This window comes from Marmota monax, unplaced genomic scaffold (assembly GCF_021218885.2).
Source record: "Marmota monax isolate L192 unplaced genomic scaffold, Marmota_monax_Labrador192_F-V1.1 WCK01_AAM20220418_F8-fsc00050, whole genome shotgun sequence".
In the NCBI taxonomy this organism is placed as follows: domain Eukaryota; kingdom Metazoa; phylum Chordata; class Mammalia; order Rodentia; family Sciuridae; genus Marmota; species Marmota monax.
The window spans coordinates 12698553-12710472 of record NW_026694552.1 but is presented as its reverse complement, the minus strand read 5'-3'; the positions used below and the strand labels follow the sequence as shown (position 1 = coordinate 12710472).

Sequence of the window (11920 nt, the reverse complement as noted above, 5' to 3'; positions counted from 1 at the left end):
GGGTCTTCTAGCCCTGATAATTACTGGAACTGAGCAACTGAAAAAGGCCCTAATTCTTTATTTAAGGAGAAGTACATCAAAGGCAGGGATAAAGTTTCAGTGTGGGAGGTGTGTTGTTTTGGTGCTTGTTTCTTGGTGTGGCAGGGGTATTGCAGTAACAGGTTGTTTGGTGTTTGGCAGGTTACGGGCATCTCTGGGAGGCTGTTTGATCCTAAGGCTGTGAGCAAGTTCAGGGCACCAGCATGATCTGGGCTTTACTTTAACTGGGAAATTTCACCCAGATAAGCAGCTTCCCTGCCTTAATGGCTTGAACAAACCCATAATTAATGTATGGACTCCAACAGCAAAATCTTCTCTGTAAAAGTTGGAGTCTTGGGGCTGGGGTTTTGGCTCAGCGGTAGAGCGCTCGCCTAGCACATTCATGGCTCTGGGTTCGATCCTCAGCACCACATAAAAATAAATAAATAAAATAAAGGTATTGTGTCCAACTACAACTAATATATATATATATATATATATATATATATATATATATATATATATATATATATTTTAAATCTGGAGTCTTCACAGCTTCAGAGAGAAAGGCAGAGGTTGCCTCCTCAATGGAGTTCTCTCCACTCAATGTACAGAAGGAGGAGGATGGCAGCATCTCTTCCTTCTGTAGCAGCCGGTCCAGTGCTCACTCAAGATCACCTTCCTCATGTAGATAAGAATGCCACAGGGCTCGGAAGGCAGAGATTCACTTGTGTGGGTTAAAAGTCAGCATTTCCAGAAGCAAGTGAGCTCCAGACCCCTCCATCTCAGGAACCACTGACTGTGCCGGACTAGATGCTCTGGGGGGAAAGGCTCTTGGGGTAGACATATATCTCGGGCCAGTCATCCTCTAGCCCAGTCAGGTAAAAAAAAAAAAAAAAAAATTTGCCCAGTTGATCAGCTTCAGAGTTTCTACAGAAGAGAGGCTTCTGAGGAAACATCTCTGCAAAGATATAGCCAGTGCTCCACATGTCCAGAGGGGTTGCATATGTAGAGTGCAGAGAACTCTGGGAGCACAGACCAGAGTGTAACAACCACAGGTGTAAGGGCCATCTGGTAGCTGTATATTCTGGCCAGGCCAAAGTCTGCCAGCTTGACTGTCCCACCATTTGGCACCAGAATATTCTCTGGCTTTAGGTCTCGATGAATGATGTAATTGGCATGAAGAAAATCTAGGCCTGTTAGAGTGCATCAGATCCTTGACAGCCTCAGCTGGAAAGCCTGGTGGCGGTGTCTGCTTTGTTCAGATAGGTCCTTAGGTCTTGGGCATCATGCTCAAACATTAGGGTCACCTTGATCTCCTGGTCAGGGAAGTGGTACAGGCAACCATCAGCCAGACAACATTGGGATGTTCAAAAGCCTCCGGGCGCTTCAATAAGGCCACCTCACAAATTATGCTGATGGGAAGGCCACGTCCAGCTCCTTCTCTATTGGAGACTCTCACACTCTCGAGGGCCACTGTGGGGATCTCAGGTTTTGTACACCATCCCATAGGCACAGCCACTGGCTCATATGTGAGGTAGCCATTCTCAGATCAGGGGAGAACCTCACACCAGGAGCTGCAGAGACAGGCTGATTATGGGGACCCTGAAGCCAGTTCCTTTGGTGCCATATACTCGAGATGGGTTGGGCTGGGTAGAGCTGGGTGGGGTCAGGTCGGGGCAGCTGGACATTACAGGTGGGACCATAAACATAGGCTGCAGGCTAAAGAGGCCCCTCACCCCCATCCTCACCATGTGACCAGCTGTAGAGTAGTATTACTTGTCTAGTTTAGAAATTCGTAGAATGTTTTATTCTAGCAACTTGGAAGTTTGTGGTTTTTTTGTTTGTTTGCTTTGCACTTTGACTAACATCTGAGCTCCCACAGAGTTAAATTCTATGCCTACTTTTTTCCTGACCACCGTTCAAATGATCCTGTCACTTGGCTTAATATATATATTTCTCTCACATATATTCCTCCCAATATCTCATTCTCTCTCTCTCTCTCTCTCTCTCTCTCTCTCTCTCTCTCTCCACACACACACACACACACAGATAACTGAGTCTTTTCTTTTTTTTTTTTTTTTTGATACCATGAGTTGAACACAGGGGCACTTTACTACCGAGCCCTTTTGATATTTTATTCTGAGACAGGGACTTGCTAAGTTGCTGAGGCTGGCTTGGAACTTGTGATCCTCTTGTCTCAGCGTCTTGAGGCCCTGGGATTACAGGCATGTGCCACTGCACCCAGCCTGGATATTTTCCATAATATATCCAGGATTTTTCTGTTAAATCAATTTTTCCCACAGTGTGCAGCCTTTGATGATACAACTATAGTTTTTCCTCTTTATTTTTATGCCTGGTTTCATAGAAATCATCCCTAGGGTCAACATAGCTGAGTGTTTTGCCAGTGATCTGTCATAGCTGTTGCTCCAGTTCTTTGAGCCAGTAAAACATCTACCCTTTATACAGAAATGTGTGTATAGCTTGGAGAATACATTTATGTGTGTCCCATGTTGACCAGGACGCCCTCAAGTGCCCACTGTAGTCACTCCTGTGTTGGTACAGCCTACCACATATGAGCAGCCTTCCAGAACCTCCAGATGAGTGTATTCTTAGGGCCTTTTTTTATATGTCTCTTTTTCTGGCTCTGTTAAACTCTATCTGGTCTACTATTTCTTTTGTTGCTGCTGGTTTCACTTAGTTATCAGCCTTTTCTAAACAGCTGGCCAGCAAAAATAGACTTCTGTGTAAATTCAATGACCACATCTTATTATTAATGTGTAAGTAATATGTTATTTTCTGTACTTTAATTACTTAAGGGAAAGTAGCATACACCTGGGAGTAGAACTAATGATTGACTTATGGCACAGAAATGAGACAAGACATTCACAAATTGAACCAAAAAGTGTTCTCTACAACAATGTGAAAAATCCAGTGTTTTCTCTTGAGACAATACTTCTCTGAGATAGCTTTTGTCCCATGACATTACTTGGAAGGCTAGGAGGAAGGACTGAGAAGCTGTGTAGAAATGTGTGTACTTTTCAGCTACTTTTAGTTCAAATGCTTCCTAGGCATTTGGCTCTCATTCCAATTGTTAAAGTCACCATATTCCTGAAGTTTCATTTCTGAATTGAACATCAGAACCAGAAGGCAACTGGTTGGTTTATGTCCATTTCAAAAACCCTGAAGGTAGGAACACAGTAATCTAGTGTAAAAAAAGTGGAAATATTTTAGAGAAACCAACGGAAATGTTAAAATCCTTAGTTTTGATTTAGATAAGAAATACAGGCTGTCATGAGGCTCTAGTGGAAAAGTGGGCTGTAGTTTACCCAAAGGTTGCCCAAACCACTATGGGTGTGTCTTTGGATTCAGTACTAGGTATAGTGTATTGCTCAGAGAGCACACATTACAAATGTAGACATTTGTTCTAAATGTATGGTTCAATAATTTTTAGTAGATTATTAGAGTTGTGCTGCCATGACCACAATCCAGTTTTAGAATCTTTCCATCATCCCATTATGATTTGGATGTGAGGTGTCCATCAAAAGCTCACATGTGAGACAGTGCAAGAAGGTTCAGAAGAGGAATGATTGGGTTGTAAGAGTCTTAACCCAATCACTGATTTAATCCCTGGATAGAGATTAACTGAATGGTAACTGAAGTGGTAGGGTGTGGCTGGAGGAGGTGGGAATTGGGGAGTGGCTTTGTGGTACCTATTTGTATCTGGTAAGTGGAGTCCCTCTCTCTGCTTCCTGATTACCATGTAAGCTGCTTCCCTCTGCCACACTCTTCTGCCATGATGTTCTGCCTTATCTTGGGCCCTGAAGAATGGAGCCAGTCTTCTATGGACTAAAATCTCTAAAACTGTGAGCCCTTAAATAAACTTTTCCTCCTCTATAATTGTTCTGATCAGATCCTTTAGTCAGAGCAGCAAAAAAGCTGTCTAAAACATGCCCCAATTCCCTCATACCTATTTGCTATCTATCTCCACTCCTGCTGTTAGTCCCACACTTATAGACTATACCTCAACTGTGAAAAAAAAATCCAAATACAATACTGTCCTGTATTGTTTCCTGCAATGTTGATTTCATTTATTGCTAAAAAAAATTAAAACAAAACTGTGCTACAGATTAAAAGGAAGAAAGGAATGAGCATTTGTGGGCAAGTGGAACTTAGAGATGATTGAAAATGGAGTAGTTCACACTTTAAGAACAAAAAGGCAGAAAGTGGGTATCCCCTGACACCATAACTGTCATAGCCAATAACTCTATGAAGAAAGACAGGTTAATAAGAGAAAAGCATAACAGGTTTGTTTAATCATAGTTTTATGTGATGCTGGAATCTTCAGAATGAAGATATAAAGATACAGGGGGAAATGCCCATTTTGTATTTAGGTCCAGTGAAGCAGGTATAGCTATGTAAGAAATGTGATTGGACACAAAGAATCAATCTATCTATACTTCCTTCCTTCCTTCTTTCCTTCTCTCTCTCTCTCTCTCTCTCTCTCTCTCTCTCTCTCTCTCTCTCTTTGGTCCTGGGGATTGAACTCAGGAATGCTCAACCACTGAGATACCTCCCCCCCAGCAGCCCTTTTATTTTTTTTTATTTAGAGACAGGGTCTTGCTAATTTGTGGAGACTGCCTTTGAACTTCTGATCCTTCTGCCTCAGCCTCTAAAGCTGCTGGGATGACAGGAATGTGCCACTGCACCCAACACAAAGGATGTAATCTAATATACTGGGTGGGGAAACCCAGAAAACCTTGTTTGTTCAGACTCTTGGCCTCTCATTTGTAGCACATTTCCTCCAAAGTATAAGGCAGGACCCCTCTGGAACCAGGGTCTTCTGACCTATTACCAAAGAAGGGTAAGTCAGATAATTTTATTATTGCAAGCTCCTGGAAAGAAATGTGGGGAAGATTAGAATGATATTTTTAGGCTTTATGACTTGCTTTGGGAAAGGGAGTTCTAGTTTCTATCACCTGCTTGAGAAAAGAATAATTCTGGTTTTATGATTCACTCTTGGGGAGAATGACACAGATGAAAGAGACTTTGAGTCTGAGAATGCTTCTGAGGTCTTCTAATGTCCTTTTTTCCTTTTGGGGACTAGAGATTGAACTCAGGGGCACTCTACCACTGAATACATTTTATTTTGAGTCCGTTTTATTTTTATTTTGAATCAAGGTGTTACTAAGTTGCTGAGGCTGGCCTTGAATGCATGATCTTCCTGCCTCAGCCTCCCCAGTAGCTGGTATCACAAGCGTGCACCACCAATACCCTGTAACTAACATAAATCAGATTGACAAGAGAAAAGTTTAATGAATTTATTTAATAAAGTTTTATATGATTTGAGAGGCTTCAGATACTAAGACCGAAAGACCCAGGAAAAGTCTACACTTTTATGCTTAACTTCAGTGAAAAATGGATAGCATGAAGAAATATGATTGGATAAGAAGTGTATGATCTGATGATAATAAACTGGGAGTATCTTTAGCAGGCCTCTTTGTTCAGATTTTTTTTGACCTCTCTGTAGTACTCCTTCTCCTCTGGGTGTGGGGTAAGACCCTTGTGAAATGAAGGCCCTACATCCTACGTTTAAAAGAGGTGAATCAGAGAGTGACCTTTCTAGACTTTATGGCTGGCTCTGTAGGAGGGAAGTTCTAGTTTCTATGATCTGCTCTGAGAGAGGAAAGAGGGCCAGAGAAGGTCAGAGGGAAATTCGTGCTTCTGAGAAGTTCCGATTTTATTCAGTTCAAAGTACTTAGCATGCTAAAGTGCCATGCTTTGGGGTATTATTTCTGAACCCCAACAGATCCTATACCCCTTGTAAGAAATAGAAAATCCTGGTGGTCCATTTTCAAAATACAGTATTTAGCTTTAAATGCAAAATGACTTGGAACATAAGAAAGGCAAATGGAGGGGAGATCAGAATAAAATTTACAAACTGCTAACACCAGAGTGTAAAAATTTACAGCCCCTTAACAAACAGGAGGGGAGAAAGAAGCACCCCCTTCCCCCTCGCCTGACCAACAGAGATAAATAGTGCACATGCCAAAAGGCACTCAATCCAAGGGGACTTTCCCAGCACAAAGGACCAAAGGGAGGTGGGGATAACTAAAGGTATATTTCTTTAAATAGCCCAATAGGAGACAGTAAAACCTAGGTGATGTTCAAGAAGACTGTGTACCCCATAGTACTCAGCCAATGAGGAAGTGGGAGAGGGATCTTGCATTACAGGGTATAAAAGACAGGTTGTTCCCAATCTGGGGCTCCCTGACCACCAGTCACCCCATCATGCAAGACTATCATAAAGGAAATCCTTGATTTTTACTGTTCCTTGTGTCTTTTAGTTCATTCCTTGGGTTTGGACAGGTGAGCGTGTTTCTCACACCATGACACTTATTAATCTGTTAACTTATCTTCTTTTTTAATTTTAGTTTATTTTTAATGTGCTGAGGATCAACCCAGTGCCTCACATGTGCCAGGCAAGCACTCTACCACTGAGCCACACCCCTAGCTCCTGTTAACTTATCTTTAAAACCCTACAGTAGGGCTGGGCACAGTGGCTGATGCCTATAATTCCAGTGGCTCAGAGGCTGAGGCAGGAGGATTGTGAGTTCAAAGCCAGCCTCAGCAACTTAGTGAGTTATCTAGAAACAGGGTCTCACTGAGTTGCAACTCAGTGAGACCCTGTTTCTAGATAAAATAGGAAAAAAAAGGGGTGGGGATGTGGCTCAGTGGTTAAGCACCCCTGGGTTCAATCCCTGGTAACAAAAAACCCCAAAACAAACAAACGAACAAACAAACAAACAAACAAAATACAGTGGCGTGGGGTGTAACTCAGTGGTAGAGTGTGTGCCTAGCATGAGTGAAGCCCTGAGTTCAATCCCCAGTACCAAACAATATCAATAACAACAACAACAAAAACCCTGACCGCACAGTGAAGACATCAAAATTAGACTCTAAAGGCAGGTTTTGCATAAATTATTGCCAGTTCCATAATCTAATGTCCTAGCAGGTTTTGGAATTTAATGTTTCATCTGTACATTAGTTTTCTATTGCTATAACAAGACACCAGTGATAATCAACTTATAAAGAGACAATGTTTATTTTGGCTCACAGTTTTGGAAGTTCCAGTCTATAATCAGTTTGCTCCATTGCATTGGTCCTGTGGTAGAAGCACATAATGAAACCAAACTGCTTATATCATGAGCTAAAGATCAAAAACAAAGAGGAAGAAGCCAGTGTCTCACAATCCACTTTGGGGGCATGCCCCCAGTGACCTAAGGACCTCATACTAGGCCTTACCTCTGAAAGACTCTATAACCTCCCAGTAGTATAAAGTTGGGTCTAAGACTAACTCATGGTTCTTTGTGAGACATTTTAGATCCAAACTATAGCATCCTGGTTTTTTTGTTTTGTTTTGTTTTTTCTCTTTAAGTCTTTGCATTGACTGCCTCTGTTATATTCTCCTACATGGAAAGAATATTCCAGTTAATATGGCTTAACTTGTTTTTACATAAAAGTATATATTTAATGAATTAAACATTTAAATAAAGTCATATTTTTTTAGTTGTAGTTGGACACAATACCTTTATTTTATTTATTTATTTTTATGTGGTGCTGAGGATTGAATCCAGGGCCTTGCATGTGCTAGGTGAGTGCTCTACCACTGAGCTACAACCCCAGCCCTAAAGTCAGAGTTTTTAGCCAGGAAAATTTAATTAATGTTAGGATAAATTTGTTGAAATAGTAATTGTTAGCATAATTGTAGCCATCTTCCTTTTTCCCACCTTCAGTTTATGAATACTATTCTTATTCCCAAGAAATAGAAACTAGCCTAAGACAAAACCTACCAGCCTGGTTTACTGAAACAGTCTGGCCTTTGAATAGTTTTTCTGGATTATTATACAATCTTGATGTTGAAGTTGGTCTTTCAGAGATAAGATATATGAAAGAAATTCTCTATGTATGTGTTAGGGTCTGTAAACAAGTCAAGATGGCGCCTGGCATTTTGCCAGAGGGAGTGGTTTATGAAGTAATGCCAGCGAGCCATTAAGTGTGGAGATTCCTTATTGGTTGACTGCCGCAGTCTGGCTGGGCACAATCAGGAGCCACTTGTCAAAAGAAACTAACTTTATTTTTAGAACCACACACGCCAAACAAAACAGCCTCTCGGGAAAAACCCTCAGAGCCTCAACTGCCACCACCGGCTTTCCACAAGCCTCTCTCTCCCACACAAGCTTCTCTCCACCTCCCACAATCCTCCTGCTCTTGAGGCCGATTGGCTGGGTCACGTGGGCGGAGCCAAAAAAGTCCCCCAATGAGCAGCTCCGTGGTCTGAAAGGGCAGGGAAACAGCCCAATGAGCATCACCGCAGAGGAGCCAATCAGCTAGATGTTGCTGGGGCCGCTGTGAGCCAATCATCAGCCGGCAGCTGGAAGTTTGCTGGCAGCTGGAAGTTTGCTGGGGCCCCTTCGGCTGTGGCTCTCAACAGTTGACTGCTGTATCTAGTTTATGTTAATTAAGATAAGCTGTGTGTAATGGATATATACCCCTCTTGTCCTACAATAAACGGCTCCCACTCCTGCTGTATCAGTCTTCACAAATTGCTTGTCGCCCTCTGGTTATTTTGCTGTAGCCGGACTGCTGCATGTATGGGCATTTATGCAGTTGTATTATAAGGGGTCTGAACTGTCAGTAAGTTGAAGGTGCCAAAAGGCACTGCCTCTGGTGTGCAAGGATAGCAGGACACCAGAAGAAGGGGTTAAAAAGATTGCATGCTTGTAATCCCAGCAACTAGGGAGGCTGAGGCAGGAGATCTCAAGTTCAAAGCCAGCCTCAGCAATGATGAGGTGCTAAGCAACTCAGGGAGACCCTGTCTCTAAATAAAATGCACACACACACACACACACACACACAAAGGCTGGGAATATGGCTCAATCCCTGGTACAAAAAAGATAATAATAAATAAATAAATAAATCTTAAGCCCAGTGTTGGCACTCCTAGCACTGTTTCTCAGCCTGATCCCAGGTAGCTGTAGATCATCTCACTGTGGTCAAGGACACTAGCCCTAAACTGGGGGAAAAAAAGTCCCAGAAAAACTGCCTGGGCTATAGGAAAATGGCCAAAGAGAACCTGGCCTCTGTCCTACCTTCCAGCCCCTTTTGCCCATGGAGGGTGGAGGCTACTGGCCACAAAGGATGGGGTGATACATTTCAGAATTGTCAATTTATACCCTGGGAACAGGAATAATCTCTCTTTTAAAAATCTTAAAATTTCCCCTTTTGGCCAGGGGATATTCATCACTGGGGGAGAGCAATTCTTCCTCTAACAGTATCCCATCAAACTAAATGCCTAGGGAGACTGGCAGAATAAATAACTCCACCCAGAAAAGAAAAATACAGAAACAAAGGCCAACCCATGTTTTGTAGGATCTTCAAGGAAGCCTAAAAAAAAAAAAAACAGAATGGAAAGTGAGAGCTGGGGATATAGCTCAGTTGGTGGAGGGCTTGTCTCATATGTACAAGGTCCTGGGTTAAATCCCCAGCATCATGCACACACACGAAAGAAAGAAAGAAAGAAAGAAAGAAAGAAAGAAAGAAAGAAAGAAAGAAAGAGAAAAAGGATGGAAAGGGCCTCCTCCATTGCATATCAGTATGCTTAGTATAAGAAAAAGGCCCAAAAGGAGCCTCTGGGTACAATTGACAGTGAGAAACTCACTTAAAATTGATGACATTATGATAATGACTAGGCAGACAGGTCAGGCTCAAAAATATTCTGTGCCCCAACCCCTTGAATGCAACCTGGGAGAGAAAAGATTAAGATGGTTTTGGTATATGCCAGATTGTCAGATCCCTCTCCTGGGATGAAATTTGTTGTGTAAATTTATTGTGTAAATGTAGATAATATTCATAAAGATTATTTGAGAATGTAAATTTAAGAAAGGGTCCAAAACTAGAAAAGATAAAAGAGAATTATAGGTATGAAAATAGATTCTAGTTCAGAAAATTAGAAGGTGTAAGAAATATTTCTGGATGAAAAAGTATTTTGTCTGGTGAAGTAATATTCTTGGGCTAAAGTCCAAGATGAAAGAGGATGAAATTAAGGATATAAAGTTGTAAATGTCTAAGTAAGTCACAGAAGGTTTGTGAAAGGTAAATCTCAAAAAGTCTTTGTGATTAAATTGGCTATAATTAGCAGAGTCAGTCAAAGTTATTTGAACTTTTATGTACTTATATAAAGCAAAATTATCTATCCAGATAATTTTCTTGTATTTGTTAGGTTTTGTTACTTGGGAACACTAATTCTTAAAGGAATTAGCATTGGTACCTGTTTTAAAGTCATAAATGATTACTTTGCAACTGGTTAAACAAACAACTGTTACTTAGGTTATAACAATATAGTTGACACCCTAAATATATGTTACTAAGTATATGTATGCATCTGAGAAGTATATCTGCCTAAGCCTTGTCTAACTATTATGTAAAGGTTTATAAAATAAAAACTTATGTAAGTTTATTGGCAAGATAACCAATAAGTCTCTCTTTTATGTACTATATCTGACATAGAAGAGCCACACTATCATTGAAGACCTGCCTTACATCTGTTTCCTTTGACTAAGTCAATTTCTGATCATTAACAGTTTCCTAAATGTATAAGACATTTTAGGCTATCCTTTGATTTTTGTTAACCCATGCAGACCTGTGATTATTGTTATTATACACTTTGAATTCTAAATTGTATTTTAAAAGTTAAACTTGGTTAAATGTTGAGTTTAGGAGAGCACTTTGCCAAGTTGGTTATCCAAACTAAAATTATCTCTAGCAAAAGTCTCAGATTAGTATATAAATAACAAATATGGTTGATATTTATTCATGTCATTGGATATTTTATAGCTGGATAAAGTAATCAGTAATTGTTGTTAATAAATTATGCATACAATTTTGTGTTATTATTCATACTGGAATTGGAATTTAAATGCATTTTGGAAGATAATAAGGAAAGCCTGGTCTGTTTAAAGATGACTTAGTAAAATATGGAAGCATTCTGCCACTTTATCCACAAAAAGAGTTAAAACTCTCTTAGCCTTTCTTTGATTCACTTTTCAAATGTAATGTTGTATTGTGTTATTTGCGAAGAGCCCCACCTTACCTGAGATAAGACTCTGACTCCCACCTCACTCCATTCTAACATGGAGTAAAATGGTTCCAAAATAGGCTAGATTTCAGCTCATTTAAAGTATGTTCAAAATATTGATTTTTGTTGTAAAGATTACTGTGATCTCAAGCAGGGAATATAATATATAATTAAGTAAGAGTTCAAGATTATAAAAATTATTTTTCTTGATTTATAGCTATTACACAAACTGAATATGTTTTTACTCTTTTAATTTCATTTTATATTTTTCCTTGTAAACTTTATAACTGTTGTCTGTTAGTATTTTGCAGAGATATGCTTCTAAAAAAAACTGTCAACATGGGTTAATTGGAGATAATAAGCCATCACCTACAGGAGGGGTAGTATAAAATGCTGACTTCCAGTACTAATACTAGACCCAATTAAATGAAAGTGGCAACTGTAAAATTATAAATATTGAAGTTATAACCTGTTAATGCCCACTTTAAAACTGGTGAAACAGTGTTGCTGGGTGTTTAAAACCAAATACTTGAGACCAAAATCAAGGAAGTGAAAGGGCCATGGAAAAAGAAGCCAACATTTTGGTCGTTGCTATCTAAGTTCAACCAGGACCCAGAGAATGATGGGACCCCTCTCTGGGCCCTGAAACTCTGGTGAGTCACCCAATCTGCTGATCAGGGAGATTGAGAGGACCCTAGAGAACAGGAAGTCAACCAGTACACATTCTGCAAAGAGGAGGGTCATTGGAGAAGGAAATATCCCCAG

At 40.4% G+C, this 11920-nt stretch overlaps 1 pseudogene; it reads right to left on the bottom strand.

The window, feature by feature from the left end:
- Positions 1–682: 682 nt before the first annotated feature.
- Positions 683–1763, bottom strand: LOC124076742 (cyclin-dependent kinase 4-like; annotated as a pseudogene).
- Between the last annotated feature and the right edge of the window lie 10157 nt (positions 1764–11920).